Below are 22,166 nucleotides of genomic sequence, written 5' to 3' on the forward strand. Positions count from 1 at the left end.
TCAACCTACTTCATAAGTTGATGTTGCAAGGGAAGATCACAAACTACATTGCTCTGGGTTGCTAGGAAGAAGGTGGAACATAACTCTAACAAATAAGTAAAATAAATAAATTTGAGTCTAATCGCAATCACAGTTGAGTCCAACCTTTCTGAGCCACCTTGCTTTTGCAAAAAGCATTTGTTATAAACTGTGCCAAGATCTCCTAAGGTCAAGGCAACAACTTTTAAATTACTCCTCTGGGAAATTAGACTCAATACATCAAGCGTTAGAAAACACAGAAATAGAATTAATGTAAGCTGATCTTTATGCCGTGCTAGGTTGGAGGGAGGATCACACTCTGTAGTGTGAAATAATAATGTCTCGGCATACGGCTGAACTTCCTGAAAAATGAAAGAAACCACTGCAGTCATGATTACAAAAAACATTAACACCAAGAGAATTGTAGCAATTGAGTCCCCTAAGAGTAGCCTTTGATGCATGAAGATCAGCAGGGATTTTAAATAGGATAAGCTTATAGTTCATCATATTTCCTATCGGTAACACTTCTAAGTAAGCATGTGTCAGAAATCCATTTGGCTTCTTCCCGCTAGCATCTCATAATGCCAGCTTATTAAGTCTAATTTTAAAAAAAATCTTAGTGCCAATGTGAATTATATATTCCAGGCTGATGCTATTTGAATAAAACAGGATCTTTTTGGGGGGGGGGGGGTGTCTTGTGTTGTGGTCACCACAACATCCCATTTCTTTTCCATGCAGGTACCGCATGCTACTTACCTATTGCTTTCAAGCAGGAGTGAAATCCAGCAGGTTCTAACAGGTTCTGGAGAACCAGTAGCGGAAATTTTGAGTAGTTCGGTGAACTGGCAAATACCACCTCTGGCTGGCCCTAAGAGTGGGGTGGGAATGGGGATTTTAAAAATATCCTTCCCCCAGGAGTGGGGAGGGAATGGGGATTTTGCAGTATCCTTCCCTTGGAGTGAGGAGGGAATGGAGATTTTTGTAATATCCTTCCCCTGCCATGCCCACCAAGCCACGCCCACAGAACCAGTAGGGAAAAATTTTGAATTTCACCCCTGCTTTCAAGGATTCTTCAAGTCCTGCTGCCATCTTAAGCATTAAGTAGGTCATTCAAAAATTTAGTCTGTATTTTGGATTAGCAAATGACGTCAGATTTAGCATATCCTGTAGCACCTATTTAAGGATATTTAGTTATTTAGTTATTTATTTTAATTTTTTTTAATCCCATTTTAATTATTTGTGTACATAACTCAAAGTGGCGAACATACCTAACATTCCTTCCTCATCCCCTTTGGCCCCCAACATCAACCCTGTGAGGTGAATTAGGGTGAAAGAAAGTGACTGGCCCAAAGCTGGCTTTCATTTCTGAGGTAGGACTAGAACTCACCATCTCCTGGTCTTACAATCTGGTGCCTTAACCACTAGGTCAAAATGCCTCTTGACAATAGATGTATTTCCATCTGTTTGCTGAGAATGAATTAAAAAAAACAAACAGAAAGGAATCCATAGAGCAAAGTTTTTTAATTTGAGAGGGACGCTTCATAATGTCAGTAGCCACAATCTGATTGTGGACAAATGAAACAAACAAAATGTTAAAAAGTTGTGATTTTTATGTAGTTATGTACCGAGCACATCTAAATAACGTTAAAGTAACCAAAATATCTTTACAATCCCCAAGGCATATGACAATTTTTGAGCACACTTAATGTTTGGAAATTGAAAGTTGAAAAATTTGACATGCCCTAGATTGGACATTCTCATGGCCAATGCCATAATATTGGAGTCTACCAAACAGAAACCAGAAATCAGATTTTAAGCCAATCAGAAAGTTTGTGTTCAGAGTGACACATTAAAAGCTCTTAAGTAGGGCAGATTTAGCCTTAGTACAGTGCCTAAACTTCCCTTCAAGCAGGGGTGAAATGCTCCTGGTTTGGACCGGATCGCCTGATCTGGTAGCGATAGAGGCAGGTGGTTCGGAGAACCAGTAGCAAAATCCCTGCCCCCCCCGCCCCCATGCCCAGCTGAGCCGCACAATCATCAGAGGCTTTTTTTTTACTTTTAAAAGCATTTTTTTCTACAACCTCTTCCACCAAAAAATGCTTTTAAAAGTGAAAAAAAAAAAAAGCCTCTGATGATCGTGCGGCTCAGCTGGGATCATCCAAGGCTTTTAAAAGAAAAAAACCCTTTTTTTTCTTTTAAATGCCTCTGACGATCCAAGCTGAGTTGCCTGATCGGCAGAGACTTTTTTTCTTTTAAATGCCCCTGCCGATCAGGCAACTCAGCTTGGATCATCAGAGGCATTTAAAAGAAAAAAAGTCTCTGCCGATCAGGCAACTCAGCTGGGATTGTCAGAGCTTTTTTTTTTTTTACAACCTCTTCCCTGAAGAGGTTGTAGAAAAAATGGGTTTAAAAGTTAAAAAAAATGGCCACACCCACCCAGTCACATTACCCCACCACCACCACCACCAAGCCACACCCCCAGAAATGGTAGTAACAAATTTTAGATTTCACCACTGTCTTCAAGCATATTCACCCCACCCTGGAAAGGTACCTCCGTTCCAGGTAGACACAACTTACAACTTCCCAGAAGGAAAGGCAATAAAGTTTCCAAATTACAGAAAGCAATCATTCCATTTCACTTAGCGTTTATCTGAGACCCTACCTAGAGAGTTTTGTACTGTTCTGGGTGTCACAGTGTAAGCAAGATTGAGAGAAACTGGAACAGGTTTTAGAATGGTCAGCACACCAAACTGAGATATGTGAAGAGAAATTGAAAGAACTAAATATGTTTTTGTTACACAGTGCAAGATAGGAAACAACGGACTAGTTATAAGAAGATAGATTCCAACTAAATGCTAGAAAAATCTTCCTAACTGTAAGGGAAGATTACAGAAGTTTGATAGCAGAGACAATTATCCAGAGAGATAACTTTTTCATGGTTACATTCATGAAAAGGCTAGCCAGGGATCTTTTAATATGGATTACTGCACCCAGCAGAAGATTGGACCCAGTTGCGTAAATGGCCTTTTCCAGCACTGTGATTTTATAATAAACTATTTAGGCAGTGAGTCAGAGTTATGTGTGCATGTGATTTGCTCTAAGAGCAGGGCTACTAAATAGAAGAGATTCTGCTTGGCCTCCCATTTAAGGTAACATAAGCTCAAGCAACAGCTGTCGAGAAAGGGAAATGAAAGGATTTTATGCAGTAAGTGAATCTGTGCCAAACTGAAGTCAAAGAGAAGGGAAGAAAGAAGGGGAAAGGGGAAAAGGGAAGGGAGCAGTGGTGAAATCCAGCAGGTTCTGACAGGATCTGAAGAACCGGTAGCAGAAATTTTGAATAGTTCAGAGAACCGGTAGTGGAAATTTTGAGTAGTTTGGAGAACTGGCAAATACCACCTCTGGCTGGCCCCAGAGTGGGGTGGGAATGGGGATTTTGCAGTATCCTTCCCCTGGAGTGGGGTGGGAATGAAGATTTTGCAGTATTCTTCCCCTGGAGTAGGGTCAGAATGGAGATTTTGCAGTATCCTTTCCCTGCCATGCCCACCAAGCTACACCTACCAAGCCATGCCCACAGAACCGGTAGTAAAAAAAATTGGATTTCCCCACTGGAAGGGGTATGAGGGAAGGGGGAAGGGAAGGGAAGGGAAGGGAAGGGAAGGGAAGGGAAGGGAAGGAGGGGTGGGATGGGAAGGGATGCATCTGCCCAGGCAGTTCTGAATAAGACATCTCATATTTGACCTCCCTCTCTTAAAATCAAGACAGATATATAAGTACTTAAACTGAGCACAATAGATTTCCATGATGAACTAGCTTGCTAAAGTTTCAGTTCCTGACCATCTTCCAATTTATCTATTCTTTTTTACTCTTTTATTTCAAATTTAAGCAGATTAGATATCATCACATCCATTTGTACTTCCCCCCCCCCCACACACACACACTCATTTAATTTCCCCAAAGAGTTCTTCCCTTGTGAAAGAAGCTTCCTGGCTTCTATCTAAGTTTCATAGACATTTCTAATTTCTTCACAATTTGGAGGGTGGGGGACGGGGCTTTTCAATGCCTCACCTCAGTGAGGCAGCATAGGATAGAAATTTCCCCCCTCCTTATGCAACAACATGAGAAGCTCTTCAGCACTTTACTCTCTCCCTGGTTGCCTAACGTAAAAAGGCCCACCATGGCAGAGTCCCTTCAGGATTTCTTTTTTTATGTTGGGGATTCACAGAGAGAGAGAGAGAGAGAGAGAGAGAGAGAGAGACAGACAGACAGACAGACAGACAGACAGACAGACAGACAGACAGACAGACAGACAGAGAGACAGACATCATGAGTATAAGTAAAATAATTCTGATCACCCTGCTGCATCCAGTTCCTGAGACTTTCTTTGTTAAAAATAATTATAACCCAGTTTATTTTCCAGCACATTGTAAAAATAAATAAATAAATAAAAAGTTAAGTGCATTTTCACTATATTCTGGGCCAGATTTCCCATCTTTCTAACATACATTTAGCTAATGATGTGGATCTTCTTTTTCTGTTTGCTTATTTGTTTTTAAACTATATAATCTGTTGTATGTAAGCAGGGAAAATAGTTTTCTACTACAATATTTGTTTAATAATCAACACTAACAGCCACGGAATACATTGTTATAAACTCAATTACACAAAATTTGACTAAAGGAAATTTGATTTAAGGACAGAAATCCATTTCCCCACCTCCCCGAAGCAACTCAAATAATTTTTTTGACAGCTTCACAAGTTTTTCCAATATAAACAGAGATTCCTTTCCAACTGACTAAAAAAAAATCCCACCTTATGTTCTCCAGTTCTTCCAACTGGAAGAAAAAGTTTTAATCAGACAGACTGCCATAGTTACCGATAGAAGAGAAGCACCAGGACTGATGATGTTACCTAGTGTGGTAATGAAATGTCTTTCTGTAAGGAAATCAGCAACTTCAGAGAGCACCAAGACCATACTGACATAGTTCCTTGACAGAGGTGAAAACGCAAAGACATATGCTACGTATAAAATAGCAGTGATTCTTGCAGCAGAAGAATCTCTGGAACTGGAGAAGAGAATCAACTTGGATTGGCTAGTTGGCCCAAGTAAAGGGAGACCTGCTCAATAACCAGAGAAGGCAAACCTCTGTGACAAAGGGTTCATCCACACAGAATTAAGCTCAAAAAAGGGATCGGTGCACACTCACATTTTTGGTGAGCGGCGAATGGGTGGTAAAATTATGTGAAACCCACCTCTGCTGTGAAGCATTGGGGTGGAGGGGGACTGAAAGGAAGGGTCCATAAAATATTATAAAGGATATAAATAGTTAATTTCTCATGCACCATATCTTGCCAAAATAAAAACGAATCTTCTGGATTTTATTGTCCTCCATGGCCAGAGAGTTCTTTGTATTGTTGAATATTCTACTACAGCTTCACATATAAATAAACACACCTTTGCAAGTATCAGCTGTACTTGGGATCCATCTCTCCATCTGTAATTTTCAGGAAATGCCCTGATTTTGCTTGCTCCTTCCTTCCTTCCTTCCTTCCTTCCTTCCTTCCTTCCTTCCTTCCTTCCTTCCTTCCTTCCTTCCTTCCTCCCTCCCTCCCTCCCTCCCTTCCTTCCTTCCTTCCTTCCTCACATAGAAATAAGAGTGAGTAAGCAGCTAGTTTATTGTAAGAGTAAGCAGCTAGTTTATTGTAAGTCTTACACTTAATGGTTTTATGGAACTAGGCTCACTTTGGACAGCAGCTTTTTATTTTGATTAAATATAATTTTGTTGTGGATCAGAATCCATGCATTTTTAAAGCCATATCATAAAACAAACATACAGTAAATATTCAACCGGTTATTCTCTGACAGCAAATAAGAAATAAATTATGCTTTTGGTTTTGGCCCAGAAACTGAGGCTCAGTATCTGGAGACCCTTCAGGATTCAAGGTCTTGGACCTAAGCCCCAAATTCCAGCCTTATTGATCATTCTTTCTTTTGTTCTATCACTTAAAGAGACACACAGACCATCAGTTACCATTGACAGAAGAAAGGAATAAATAGACACTACAAGGTTTTTAAAAAGGGGGGGGAGCTTAAACATTCCAGGGAGGATTTTTAATCAAATAATTAAAAACTAAATGTTAACAAACAAGCATTTAATGTCTGAAACATCATTCAGGAAAGCACAACATGAGCCTCCTGCAATTCACTTCAAAGCTTTGGGTGTGATCCCAGATCTTCTCTAAAAATGATTGAATAAATGAGGTTAATATTAATAACCTTGGACTGGCTCACATTTTGGAGTGTGGTCCATGACGTGCCACTGAAAAACCAGAACAGCCCTTGTTCAGCTTTAATCCATTATATCATTGTTCTGCCAGATAGGTAGGGGTGGGGGGTGGGGGGAACCTTGAAATTCAAGTAATAAGGAAGAATAAATTCCAACTTCTTTTTATATTCTAAAGAAGAACCTGTTATAAGATAAAGTGATTTTTTTTTTCCCACCGGGATGATGGAAATCAAAAAATGATTTCTAAGACCACAAAACTGTCTTCCCTGAAGAAGAGTAAAAGAAGATACAGGGCTGTCAAGCCAGTCACCTCCAACTAGCAGGGCTAATGCTTGAAACATCTAGATCACAACTTCTCAAGGGCAGCAGATTGGAAAAGGCATGCTCGGGATATAGATTGAATATATGGGCTTCGAATATGTTGTTGTTGTTAGTTTCTCAAATAGAAATGCGCTCTGAAGCAATTTCATATGTGTCTTGAATATAGCAGAGTCCTGCCAGTTTTTCAATAGAGAAAATGACTTGAATCTGAAACCCATCCTGGCTTCTAATCTTCATCAGTGGAGGTTTTTTGTTTTGTTTTTTTTCCCTCAGCTTTAGAAACAACCACTTCTATTCACTTTCGGCACAAAACAAGCAAAATTTATCCAGTCTCCATGTCTCGCGTTGATGGATAAAAGAAATAAATTCCAAGTAATTTTATGAATCGAAGGTATACAGAAGGTCTGAAAGCAGTTAGAAGTCTAATAAATCTATTTCCATTTACACTGATGAAGAGACTGGTTTTTAGTGATTTCTGCCACACCCAGCAGGCTGTTTCTAAATGCCCTGGCCCACCTGAAATGGTGCTCTGTGGGCAACAGGGAAGGAAGCCAATCCAAATTGCTCAGGCAAGATGGGGAGGCAGGGAGGGTTGAATCGCATCCAAACCAAACAGGATGGTGAATTGAATGAGAGTCTGGACATTAGCCAGAAAGCCATCTCCTAGACATTAGTGGTATTTAGCTGCAAGTTTAACTGATGGCATAACAGTAAGCCACGAATGTGGAACTCCTCAAGATCACTCTCTGACAGAAATGTCACACTCGTGTCCTAAGACAAAGATAGGAAAGCTGTGCCAAACACTGTCCCAGGATCACATACAGTCCTGAAGTCACATTTTTTTTTTGTGATCCTCAAAGCATCCTCTCAGATGAAAGTTGAAGTACTCACTGAAGTGTGGAAATAATTGGAAACTGTGATGCAAGCCCTGAAAATAGACATTTTATAGTTCAAATGCCTATTTTCAAAACAGTAACTATGTGCTTCCACCTTAGCAACAAACTAACATATGAAGCCCTGAAGGTCTACTTAAACAACAACTTACTCCCCTATGATCCCCATCCAAAGTACCTTGGAGTAACATTGGACTGAACTCTCTCCTACAAGATACACATAGAGAATACGGCAGCAAAAATCAATACTAGGAACAACATACTCCAGAAATTATGTGGAGCTAAATGGGGAGCTTCAGCTGCCACCCTGAAGTACTAGGGTTGGTCTACTGCCCCCGTACAGCTTAACAGTTGCCATGCTAGTAAATTAGACTCCAGATTCAATGACACCATGAGGATTATAAACAGCTGTATTAAAACCACCACAACTTGCTGGCTTCCTGTTCTGAATCATACAGCACCTCCAGTTTACAAAGGCAAGATTCACTAGTGAGAGAATACAGAAAAATTATGAACAACTCCTACCAATGCATGCCGACCTTCCTCATTTATCATCCAAAAGACTCAAATCCAGGAAGCCCCCACTGGCACTTGCACAACATCTGTCCAATATCTTTAATGTCAATTTCCAGTGGAAAGCAAATGGGTTGCTGAATAACCAGACTTAGGAAGACACTCACAAAAAAGGTGCCAGGCTTTGATCTACCACGTCAGCAATGGACAGTTCTGAATAGGATTCACACCTTACATAGCATCTGCTGGGACTCTCTGTATAAATGGGCATAATATCCTCCCCTCAGTGAGACTATGGGATCCAACATCAAACTGTAGATGACATCATGACCGGCTGCAAGCTGAGGGCATAAGCCAGTCCAGTATCTGATTATTTTTAATATAAATGATGCTGCACTTCAATGGTTAGATGGCCTAGACATTAGTATTTGAACATAGATCTTTTTTACGTTTATATTTTATTGTGTTTTACTAATTGAAATATTAATATATATTGCTAGTCCATGTATCATATGCCATACACTAAGTAACATAGTTCGAAGAAATCCTCCAAAATGTATCACCCAAACCAAACCCCTGATGCTGTCCTAGCTAGTTTGCAGTACTTATTATTTTTGTGTTATTTTATGTATTTTTATCCCACCTTTATTATTTTTACAAACAACTCAAAGCAGCAAACATTTTCAACATACCTTCCCCCACCAGTTTTCCCCACAACAACAACCGTATAAGGTGGGCTAGGCTGAGAGAGAATGACTGACCCAAAGTCACCCAGCTGGCTTTCATGGCTAAGGTGGGATTTGAACTTGCTGTCTCTTGCTTTCTAGCTTGGTGCCTTAACCACTAGACCAGGGGTGTCAAACTTGATTTCATTGAACGGCGCATCAGGGTTGTGTTTGACCTTGGGAGGGACATGGGGTGCGTGGCCAGGGGGCGTGGCCAGCTCAACGTCACTTGTGTTGGGGGTGCCTGTGGTGGCCCGAGTGCTCTGCCAGCGAAACCAGGCTCCCTAGCTCTGTTTTCAGCTGTGATGGTCTCCTGCAACCCTCTGCCAGTGAAAACGGAGCTTGGGAGGGCCCTTGCAAGCTGTTTTTGGCTGCGATGGCCTCCTGCAACTTGCTGCCCTCCCGAGCTCCATTTTTGCTGGCAGAGGCACCATGGGCCGGTCCTTTGCTGTTTTCATGGTGGCCCCACAGGCCAGATCTAAGCACCCCAGGCCTTGAGTTTGACACCCCTGCACTAGACCAAACTGGCTCTCTAGCTCCCCAGAAATATGTTTTCCAGCCATGGTAGCCAAAAAGTTACTTGCTCTTGATCTAAAGCAAGTCCCAAAACTGCAAACAGCAGCACCAATAATATTTAGGCTTGAACGCAAGGTTGTCAATTCATGTACAGTAGGTATCAAAGGATCCCTCCATTTTAAGGGCAGATTATGGGAATCCAAGTGATAAATCTTCACATTCTCCTCCATTACACTCTCACATTGAATACAAATGTCCAAACGTTAGGTGAAAATTGGACAGATCGATTAGAATGGGGAATTGGATAAAGATGATATTCCTTGCAATAATAATATGCCCATAAATGAACAGTGACGAAAAGGAAACAAAAACTGGAAAACGTTAATCAATTATATTTCCCTTTGAAAAGAGAAGAAAAAGACAGAGCCAACCAATTAAACTGCAAATGAAAGCTTGCATTAGTAATAATTGCATTCATAATAGACATAAAATAAGAAAAATAAAGAAAAATAACAGGGAGACCAAAGAATTATAATCCTAATAGTTGAAATTGCAAGATGATTTCTTTTTTTTAAAAAAAACCCTGATTTTTTCACTATTCTTGTCTCCCTTTTTCCTTTCTAAGTTTAAAGCATTAAAAAGAATTAGAGGTGCCAATGTGCCATGTCATAGCATAGCCATAGTTCATGCAGAGGGAAAGAAAGGGTCTTGGGGCTCTTCATCTGAGATCTAAAGATGTTCATTATTGCATTATAGTCTTTGGCCTCCTTTGACTGACGTCAGATAACCTGGGTGCCACTTTGAGCTGCCGTGTGGTGCTAATGGCTTTGCTGAGATGGAAGCCTTCCCACTGGAGGTAAGACCATGAAACTAATTTTAGGCAGCCCGCAGAACACCTGCAGACCAGAAGCTTTCAGTCATTCCAGCTGGAGCTCACATTTTATCCACACAAAAGACAATGCATCTCATCACTAATCCCAGGAGCCATGCTGAGTTCTTTGGAGGCCTCCGCGGAGCAGTTATAGCAACGCTCCATCTAAGTGGACAGAGGCAGACTTTGGAAAACATTTTAATTTCCATCCATGGGAGCAGAGGGACAGAGTGGCTGAGCATTAATGTACAACTCATAAATCATATGTGCTCATGGGCTCACTACAAAAGATCACAATGCGTAATAACATAGAAGTCTGAGCTGAGCACAAATAGAAATAGAATTTAGAAACCACGTTTTTATACTAAGTAATAAAGATCATAAACATATGCACAGTTATAATTATAATTATTATAAGGCACTCAGAACTCAATGGAGCTTACTTCTAAATCAAAGAAACACAGGAAGCTGCTTTCTATTGATTCAGATCCTTGGTCTAACTCTGGTTGACACGGATAGGTGTCCTCCAACAGGAGTCTTTCATACCCTAGTGTAGTAGTATGTATGAATTACCTTGAAGGAAAAGAGGAAGAGGTGCTACCAAGGGAATGATCAGGCAAGAGGGGAAGGAACCCACAGTTGCTTAATAGTCAAATCAGGTATCTTTATTATGCTATTTCACCAACCTTTACAGTAAAAAAATAAATAAATCATTATTTGGAAAAGTAACACAAATAAAATAACATGTCTAATTAAAGTTTCATACAGTTGTATATCTTGGTGAAGATTTTTGGCCACTGGATAGGTGAGTGAAGGTTAGCACCCCTTAGAAATTATAGATATAAAATTTATCAATGTGGCCATCATATTTGGAAATGATTTCAGTGATCAGAGTACATCTTGGGGCATCATAAGAAGGACACTGTATGAGAATATAAGTGAGAGTTTCTACCTCCCTAGATCCACAAGGACAAAGTTACTACAATTAAGGAGTTCCATGAAATCTTCCCACCAGTAGAACTGGTGCGAGAGCATCAAAGTAAGTTCTGGAGAAGACTCATCTATTAGGGTTAGATTACTTGGTATTCTACTTGGTCAGACTGTAAAAAAGGATGATGGGAGATTTGTACTTTCAGATTTGAAAGATTCTGTTAATGTAGCCTTACAATAAAGTAATATTAGGTCATCTGATTGTGTTTCCTGTCTGTTTAACTGAGAGGGATGATGTCTACTGAACCTGTCAATGAGAAAAACTAAGACCTTCAGCTAACCAAGAAATCATTCTACTTGGGCCTGTGGAGAAATGTTGCTTTGCATTTTGTTTAGTTCTCAATTTGATGAACAAAGATATCTGTTTTACAGGAAACAAAAATGTTGGGAATATTCTCATGTAGGAAATGTGGTGTTCTCACTATTACTGTATTTAGTTATATGCTGACCAGGAGTGTGGGAAGCCTGGGAACCTGCAAATTACTAGGGCAATGCTTTAACTAAATCCTGAAGGAAGACATTGGGGGAAAACACCTCTCATGAGATAGCCAAGGATTCTTCGGACCTGTGAAAAGATATGGAGAGATATGTGTAGCTTCTTCTCCGGTAATATTGAACTGCAAATTAGGGCATACAAAACTTTTGCCAGACTAATTCTTGAATACAGCTCATCTGTCTGGAACCTGCACTGCATATCGGACATTAATACAATCGTACGAGTCCAAAGATATTTCACAAGAAGAGTCCTCCACCCCTCTGCTCGTAACAAAATACCTTATGCCACCAGACTCAAAATTTTGGGTTTAGACAACTTAGAACTTCACTGTCTTCAGTCTGACCTAAGCATAGTACAAAAAATCATCTGCTATAATGTCCTACCAGCCAGTGAATACTTCAGCTACAACCAAAACAATACAAGAGCACACAGTAGATACAAACTCATGGTAAACTGATCCAAACTAGACTGCAGAAAATACGACTTCAGTAACAGAGCTGTCAACACCTGGAATGCACTACCTGACTCTGTGGTTTTTTCCCCAAATCCCCAAAACTTTAACCTTAGACTGTCTACTGTAGACCTCACCCCATTCCTAAGAGGTCTGTAAGGGGCATGCATAAGCGTACCAGTGTACCTACTGTCCCTGTCCTAATGTTTTCTTTTATTTGTATCCTTTTCATGTGTTTATAATTATGTTTACACTTATATCTCTCATAAAATACATGCTTGATGAAATAAAATAAATAAAGTAAAATAAAAATATAGTAGTAGCACCATCCCTCACTTCTGGCAATAAAATAAGAAGAAATTCAAAATAAATTTTCAAGCACACTCAGAATAAAGTTGGTAAGCCAAAGTTAAAGAAATTAATGCCTGAGAAATTTCCAAACTAGGACAACATTAGTTCTGCACTAAGCCATGTGTAACTCTGTTAATAAAAACTATATCCAACAAACCTTTGGAATACCTAAAACACAAGCAATCACTTTAGAGGATGTCCAGTTAGCTGAACTACTGCACATTTCATTGTATGTTCCCATCCATCCTAAAGCTGACTGTCTAGTCCAGTATTGTGTATGAGTCTCAAAGCTGCTATGATTTGCTCATGATTAGATATAACATTCTATTTAGTGGCTTTGTGAATAAAGAGAAAGAAACAATGAGGTTCTGCAACCAACTCATGAAAGAAGGAAACTTGCACACTGTATTCATTAATGGGAGGATTGGCATCTTTCACTCAACTATAGAGGATCCCTTTATTCATGGGACTATTCCACATAACTTAGATGTGCAAGAGTGCTTCCCATCCACACAGTTCCTTCACTGCATAACTGAATATCAATTACTGTATCTAAGTTCATGTGGTGCCATTATTCTCAGACCAAATGCATCTACCTAGACTCCCGGACGGGAAACACATGAGGATGTAAATTTATAACAGGAAGGCAATTATGACATGACACAATAAACGGGAGTTCCCTGCAAATGCACAAAGCTTTGGCAGGTACACGTTTCAATGAAAGTTGACATAAAGTACCTTTTTAAAGCTGCTTCACTGTCCCTTCACTTTGCTCTAGTCCTGTCTCTTCTGCAATTTTCTCTAGCATTTTGCAATATTGGAAGCATCATAAAAGACTTCTGTGATCACAGGGCATTTTCAGGACCCTCTTTGCGGGTTTAAAGGAGCCAGAGGAGATTAAGGAAAGACTCAAAGGTATCTTAAAGTAACTTGTAAAGCCAAGGTACTTCAACACTCATCTTGGGGTCGTGGCACAAAGAGCCTCATTAAAGGTGGATCAAAGCTGCCTCACACAGTCCTAACATCCACACTGAACAGCAGCCCAATTTAAATGTAAGAAAGTCATAGGATGGTTTGAAAAGTGTACATTTATCCTCTGAGATAGAAGGGGGCTGAGTAAAGAATTGGACTCATAAAATAAGTCTAATGGGGATTATTCCAACACAAAGTGGAAGCTCAATGCAGGTGTGAAAATAATCCACTTTGTGTTATGAGGATGAGTAAGTGCAAACTATGTAGGTATTTTTATTTCTCTATATGTTTATAGTAAGCAGCCTAGTTTTGCTGTGGCATCTTAAGCAGCAAACTCTTACTTCAATGCATTTGATCATTAATTAAGATCACAAACGAAAGTAAAAAAGTACAATTTGGGGCACTAAATTGTGAACAAAATTATGACACTCTTCTAGCAAGAGCATCTGGATCTTTTTTTTTTTGTTGTTGTTCATGTACAGTGGAGGAAAGATACAGATATGTGCCTGAATTGCTGTCTTAATAATAAACCATGGTTAGCTGCTAACTGAGAACCAGAATTATTATGTAAATGTATCTTAGCTCATTTTGTGGGGAAGGAAAATATATCTGTGGTGAACAAGCTGTAGCACATAAAACATTTAACATTTGCATGTCCATGTTTTACCTTTTCTCTCTAGGTAAGCAACTACAGGATGAAGAAACTGCCAATTCATTACTGGACATCATGTGTGGATATTGCTAATAGCTAAAGCATTAAAAAAATGCTTTTCCCTCATATAAGGAAAGCATTCTAGGATTTTGGAAAATATGATTGGTTTTTGAAGCGAGGTAAGACAGATAACAAGGAGTTCACATTGAGAAAATGAACATGAAATTTCTTTATTGGTATACAAAACTCAAGTATCATTTTTTCCAATATCACTGGCAGTTGCTGGGCATTGGCTTGTTCCTATTTATTTATTTATTTAATTTATTTAATTTATTTATTTATTTATTTATTTATTTATTTATTTATTTATTTATTTATTAACAAGTACAAGGAAACAGTATCAGTATAGACGTAAACATGGACACATGAAAAATGGTAAAAATAAATGGATATAAATAAGCAAAACATAGCCATAAACACATAAAATGAGTACATATAAATGGGGACAGTAGGACAGGGATGGTAGGCACGCTGGTGTGCTTATGCACGCCCCCTTAGGGACCTCTTAAGAAACGTTAAGGTCCATGGTAGACAGTTTAAGCCTTAAACTTTAAGGTGTGGGGATTAGAGAAACTAACAACAGGAGCAGGTAGAGTATTCCAGACATTTACTACTCTATTGCTGAAGTCATATTTTCTACAATCAAGATTAGAGCGGATTACATTTAGTCTGAATCTATTGATAGCCCTTGTGTTATTGCGGTTGAAGTTAAAGTAGTCATTAACAGGTAGGACATTTCGGTAGATAATCTTGTGTACTAAGCTTAGGTCATAACGTAGACGTCATAGTTATCCAGGCTTAAAATTTCAAGCCTGGTGGTATAAGGAATTTTATTGCGAGCAGAGGAGTTGAGTACTCTTCTTGTAAGATACCTCTGGACCCTCTCTAATGTATTAATGTCCGAAATACAGTGTGGGTTCCAGGCAGGAGACCAATATTCAAGGATAGGTCTGACAAAGGTTTTGTATACCCTAGTTAGAAGTATAGTGTTACCAGAGAGAAAACTTCGTAAAATAAGGTTGACAACTCTTAATGCCTTTTAGCAATGTTGTTACAGTGAGCTCTGGTCTTTTGAAATGAGTACCCCTAGGTCCTTGACAGAGTGTGGGTCATATGTCAAAAGAAGCAACAGATAATGGAGTCCAGGTATCTGCAACATCAGGCCACTATTTTGATAGACAGCCTAACAGTAACAGAGTTGGAAGGGAGCTTGGAGGTCATCTAGTCCAACCCCCTGCTCACGCAGGAGACCTTTACTAGGGAGTCAAACCGCCGAACTGCCAACCTTTCTGATCGACAAGCTTAGTGTCTTAGCCACTGAGCCCTCTCAGAAGTCCTGAGTCAAGAAGGCAAATGCTCTTGACATACATTAAAAGGCCAAACCACCAAAGCATCTTTTGCGATCTAAGAATAACCTGAATTAGACAGGTTCCCTGTACTTGAGAGAGCCACCTTGCATGAACTTTCTTGTTCTCTTTTAACAACAAGAACTATGTTCATCTATAGCTTTCTGGTTTTCTAGGCCTCTCAATCCAATCACTTTTCAATATATTTGTTTTCCAATCTGAACTTTATATGTTATCTTTAATAACTTTATATGTTATTACCACTTTGTACTGTGCTAATTTTTGAATTCAATTCACAATCATTGACTATGCACTCGTGTTCAACCCAATCTCAGCCTTCCATCCATCCGAGGCTGGTAAAATGAGGACACAGATTGTTGGGGGCAATATGCTAACTCTATAAACCTCTTAGGCTGTAAAGCACAATGAAGAGGTATATAAGTCTAAATGCTACTGCTATTGCTATCAACACAGAATGCAAACTGTTCCAGATAAAGCTGATTTTTGCAATTGCCTGATCGTGATTTTGTCAATGTTGCGGGTATTCAAATGGTGCTCCAGAAGTTTTTGGATTGCTCCCAAGGCCCTTATTACTATTGGTAGTACCTTTATCTTTCTTTTACTACAATCATTCTACTTCTGTTTGCAGATTTGCATTTCAGGACTCTCCTGGGACAACTACAATTAAAGAAACTCTCACAGTACAAGAAAACTATATAGATCAATATAATCAAAATATCATTTACGATATTATTTATTTATTATAGTATATATCTCTCTCACCACAATCCAGAATGATTCTTAGTGGTTCACAGGAAATGTAGAATAGTTACAATAACCGTGGCTAGTTTAAAATTAGAAATGTATTAAAACATCATAAAAACTCAAACATGGTGTGATAGGACAGCAGCCATCATTTATAAAATTAAGACAGCATCCTGTCCCCAAATCTTGGAAAATTTTCAGCTGCTTCTAGGCAGGTAATGTGGGAGCTAACCTAATCTTCAGTGGGAGGCCATTCCAATGGGCTGGGGCTGCTAATGACAGTAGACTTCAGAAGGAGGAGCCATCAGGAGCCATCAGGAGCTTAACCCAGCAAGAGTGAATATAGAAGAGTAGAGTTAGCAAACAAGAAACTTCTGTTTCATCAATTAATGAAATTTGGCTCTAATGGGAAATGGTCCATTTACTGTAATTCTTGTAATCCTTTCACTTCAGTATGTTTTGTTAAGTATCCTCCATCCAAATTAGTGTCTGAAAAAAAACATTAGTTTCTTTGAGTCAACTGTTCACAATTCTAACCTATCTCCACTCCCAGATTCTGGTTTCACCTCATTTTTGTGCATCAACAACCCACTTCTACAGTATCCTCAGACAGAACAAAGAAAGCAGGGGGTTGCTAATATATCTCTATTCTTTCCTCCCCCATATTCTGGGGATATTGTTTATCCATTATTACCCATTTTTTTCCACTTAAAGACAGTTAATACCTACCCCTCTTAGAAGAATGAAATACTTTAGGAAATATTAAAAAGGCAGAATATTATATTTTCCTGGATGAGAAAAGGGGAAACAGGTTTTTAAAGACAAAGATAAGCTTCCTGCAGCTCCCTGCCCCCAGCAGATATTTGGTGCACATTAAGATTGGCCCAGCCTATCTACAAAACAAAGGACTTCAGATCCAGGCTGATGGGATTAAGACATGACCCTCAGGACATAATAGGATTAGCCCTCTACCGATCTAGCAGCAGAGCTCACTACATGGCACCTGGGGATATTATATCACCCAGCACAGTTCAACCAGACCTATCTGAGACAAACTCCTAGGATTTGCACTTGACCCCTACCGCAACCAATAGAATACCTATCCTTGCCACAGGAACAGGAAGCTCAAGTTCAAAACCCAAAAGAGGGTATAAACACTCACTCTCCACTCCATGTGTTCAGCTGCACCAGGACCACCAGCCTTCATGTTTCCAGTGCCTTTCTCTCCACTTGGAACTGAACCCAGATGGACATTTCTTCCAACACACTCTCCCCATGAAGGAAAACAATAGAGACAATGTTCCTAGAGAGAGCTAATTTCTTTAGAGCTTTCCAGAATATCATCTCAAAAGAGGTAAGAGCTAGTTAAGCCAGTCAAACAACAAGTCACTTGTCATCATTGACCAAGGAGATTTACTTTAGCCCCAAATAAAACTGAATCTCTTCGGAATTAAAATAGGCTTCCGTGAAGTTAACTGACTGGGTCAATTTCCTGTCTCTACAATGTTCAGTCTTTGATGACATAATAAAAAAAAATCTTGTCTGAACAAGAGCTAAGAAAGGAAATTGGATTTTTTTTAAAAAAAATGGTTGCTAAGCGAAGTTTCCTGAGACAAAATCTGGAAAAGATTCACCTGGAAGTCCTAGTTAGAAATATAAGAGCATTCAGTCAAGCCAGATGGGTTATCATAAAGGGCAATAGTGTATGGGTTACTGTAGTCATTGTTGTGTTTGTAGTTGTTGTGTGATACTTTTGCTCATATAAATTGCCCTACTGGGAATACTAAGGACCATAACTTTTGTGGAAGAGTATTGCTGTTCTTCTTCATACAACAAAAGACTTTAAAGTTTCCATTTTCTGAAGCTGTTGCCTCTGGAAAATTCTTATCCTGGCACAACTTTTTAATACTATATATGATGCATTATTTTACCTTCTCCTTTTTTATGCCTAAAACAGACAAATGTTATATTGATATTGTGTGCCTTAGGTGACTTTTATCCTAGAAGTCAGGACATATATTTTAGAAATAAATGGACTGTAGTAAAAAAGGGAAGTTTGTCCAGTATATGAGTGAAAAAAGTTATAATGAATTTACAGTCTCAAATGTCATGATCAATGGGTATTTGCAACAGATGACTAACCCATCTAAATGGAGCATCATTACCAGATGGGGTTGGTATCTTATCTTATTTAATTAATTAATTATTTTTGTTTTATTGTTTTTAATGCCAAGGGCTGCAGGAGGCAAATGGCCTCCACTGGAGATTTTATTTCCAAGATCAATTCTTTGGTTTTTGGATTATTTAGGTACATTAGTACTTCCCCATAACTTTCATGTCTATGAAAAAAAATGTTTTCTATGAAAAATTGACAGTAAGATCTGTCATATTAATTCATTTCTAAAATCTAATCATATTAATAAATAATTCTAGGAAGCTAACAAAAATATAGATAAAACCACAATATAAAAATTATTAAATACTTTCAGCTGCTGCATTCTGGACCCAATTACAGTTTCTAATACCTTTTTAAGGAAAGCTCTTATATAGCACACTTGCACTTACTCCAACTAGGAAGTGACTAAGGCATGAGTGGCTATGAGCAGCATTTCCCAAGTCACAAATAGAATCACAAATAGAATAACAGAGTTAGAAGGGACCTTGGAGGTCTTCAGGTTTAACCCCCCGTTTAGGCAGGAAACCCTATACCAGTAGTCACCAACTGGTGGTTGCGGACCACTGGTGGTCCGCGAGGAAATTTTGGTGGTCTGTGGAGAAATCTTTGTATTTTTGCATTTTTTATATTGCACTCATCCTCAAGCTACAGCCCCTGAGCCGGAAATGACCGAGAGCAATTAATCCGGCCTGAGAACGATTAGTTTCCACCCATTGCTTCTTGTCCTGCCCTCAGGTGCTTTGGAGAATAGATTGATCAAAGCACCTGAAGCAGGACAAGAAGCAAGAAACTAATCAAGGAGAGAAGCAACCTAGAACTAATTCAGGAAAGAACATTATTGATGAACAAGGCCATGGCTTCCATCTGTTCCTCAAGTAGGAGTTACAAGTCTAAAAGTGCACCAACTTGAGGAAAACCTCATATAAAGTTAGTGATAGAAATTTTCCAGATCTAGAGAGCCATAAAACCCATAGCTATTCAGTCTTACTAGGATTCTATCCAAAATTTCATAGCTTCCAGGCACTGGAAACTGACAACTGAGTATCAATAGCATAATGATGATACTTAACCCTGTACCAACAAATGACCTTACTATATTTAGCAGTTTCATTCAGAAACTTAACTAAGAGTTGGGGAAAGAGTTGAGCTCTGGGACACCTTATAAAACAAAGGTCTGAGGCTATATTTCTCCCCAATGCTAACAACTGGAACCAGCCTTGGTAAAAATAGTTTTACCCATGTAAAACTGTATTCCCTGCTCTCAACCTGCTAATAGGGTCCAGAAAGATACCTCAATCAATAGTACTAAGAGAACCTGAAGAATCTAGGAGGGTCAGGCAAATACAGCCCTCTTAACCCAAGTCAGCCAGAGATCGTATACAACCACAAGAAATGCTATCTTAGCTTGAAACCCAAGGGAAAAGGATCTATAAAATCACTTTCCTCCAGGACCATTTGAAGCTGTAAGGCCATCTTCTCAATAATCTTCTCAACATTGCAATGTTTTCTAAAAAGGAAAAGCTGGACACTGAATGAAAATGTCCATGAGTCTGGAACCAAAAATAGTTTTTTTTTTTTTAAAGGAGAGGATGATTTACCACTTCCTTTAAAACAGATAGAACCTTCCACTCCCACAAAAAAATAGTAATACTTCATTTAGATGTATCAACAGGAGGCTTTGGCCAGCCCAGTTGGACATGGCTTTAAAACCGGGTTGCAGAATTCAAAATCCTAATAAAAGTCTGCACCACCATTGGCATCAAGAGAAGGGTCAAAATCTGCCAGATGGCAGGAATAGTGCCATGCTCAAAGCCCCACCCACTTTGTACAGATGGATAACATCATGTCATGTACCAAAGAACAGAACTTCAATCATACACTGTTCTCACCATCTTGTAGATTTTAACTCCCGCCTTGTGCTCTCTGTGGTGCACAGCCCTAAGATTACAAGGGAAGATATAAGGATCATGCCTCATGAGTACTGTACAGATATTGAAATATAACAAATGAAAATACTCCTAAACCACTTTTTCATTTCATTCCAAACTTCATTATTGGAGTTTACCATTAAAATAAAATCTCCAACTAGGCAAATCAAAAGTTTAGACTGCATAATATGTATGATTCTAATTTAAACAGGAATGAAAACCCAGCATCGTTTTAACTGAAGCAAAAATAATATTCTCAGCCAATTTCCTCATTCATTTCATAGATTTATATGGCATGCTCAAACCTGAAAAAAAATCCACTTGCTATCTCAAAAGGAAAAATAATCACTAATTATTTGTAATTCGTAGGAACTATTTATACTTACTTAACTTCAGACTTAGAATATCACAAACTTGACACGCAAATTCGTGAAGCGTTCCATATTTTTACTACCACAGACTTTTTTTGATATGAAAGAAGATTTGGAATTAAAAGATATTTGGAGAATACATAATCCAAAAGAATTGGACTTTACTTTTTTTTCAGATAGACACAGATCCTTTTCTAGGATTGATTTTATTTTACTATCAGCTGATTTACTTGTTAAAACAAAAAGAACAAAGATTTTTCCAAGGACTTTAACCGACCATAGCCCAGTATGGATAGAAATTGAGATGGGAAAAACTGAGAGAAGATCATGGAGATTAAATGAAAACTTGTTTAGATATGAAAAAAATATAACAGAACTTAAGAAGCAGATGAAAGAATTTTTTGAAATGAATTTGAATAAGGGTACCCCTATTGAAATCGTGTGGGATGCGAGTAAAGCATATATGAGAGGGGTACTCATTTATATGAACTCTAAACATAAATTGAATCGACAAAAGAAAAGATCTGAAATGGAAGTAGAAATAAAGAACAAAGAACAGTTACTTATAAAAAACCCAACAGATGAAAGAATACGTGGTGCTATAAAACTTCTGAAAGATCAATTTCAAATGCTTATGGCGGAACAAACAGCAACAAATTTACAATATGCGAAACATAATACATTTTGTAACGCTAACAAACCGGGCAGTTGGTTGGCTTACACACTAAGGAAGAAGCAGAGTACACGGACTATTGATAGTATTGATATTGGAGGGAAGGAAATTTCTCAACAAAAATTAATTAAAGAAGTTTTTGTAGATTATTACACTAAATTATATGCTAAAGATGACACGCAGAATGGACTTATAGAAAAATATTTAGAAAACAAAAGAGTTATAAAAATTACCAATCAACAAAAGGAGAGAATGAATTATCCTATAACAGCTGAGGAGATTATTGCCGCAATTAAACAATTGAAAACAGCTAAAGCTCCTGGGACGGATGGTTTAACTGCGGTGTACTATAAAACTTTACAAGCAGAAATGATTGAGCATCTTAAAGATTTATTTTGTAGTATACAACAAGGGGGCAAAATACTCCCATCATGGAAAACAGCTTATATTTCATTGATACCGAAAGAGCAAATAGGTCCTAAAAAACCTGAGAATTTTAGACCAATATTTGCAAAAGTATTAACCAACAGGTTAATGCCAGTTATTCAAGAGGTGATTCATTGTGACCAAGCGGGATTTATAGAAGGCAGATATATGAAGGACAATGTAAGGCAAGTTATAGATTTACTGGAATATCTTGAGAAGAATAAACAGATCCCTGCAGTGCTGGTTTCCTTGGATGCGGAGAAGGCCTTTGATAGAGTGGATTGGAATTTTCTATTAAAGACTTTAAAAAAGATGGACTTTGGGGATCAATTTATACAAGCGGTTTCAGCAATTTATCAAGAACAAGA

The sequence above is a fragment of the Pituophis catenifer genome, unplaced genomic scaffold (assembly GCF_029215685.1).
Source record: "Pituophis catenifer annectens isolate HBS135680 unplaced genomic scaffold, rPitCat1.0.hap2 SCAF_1, whole genome shotgun sequence".
NCBI lineage: Eukaryota > Metazoa > Chordata > Lepidosauria > Squamata > Colubridae > Pituophis > Pituophis catenifer.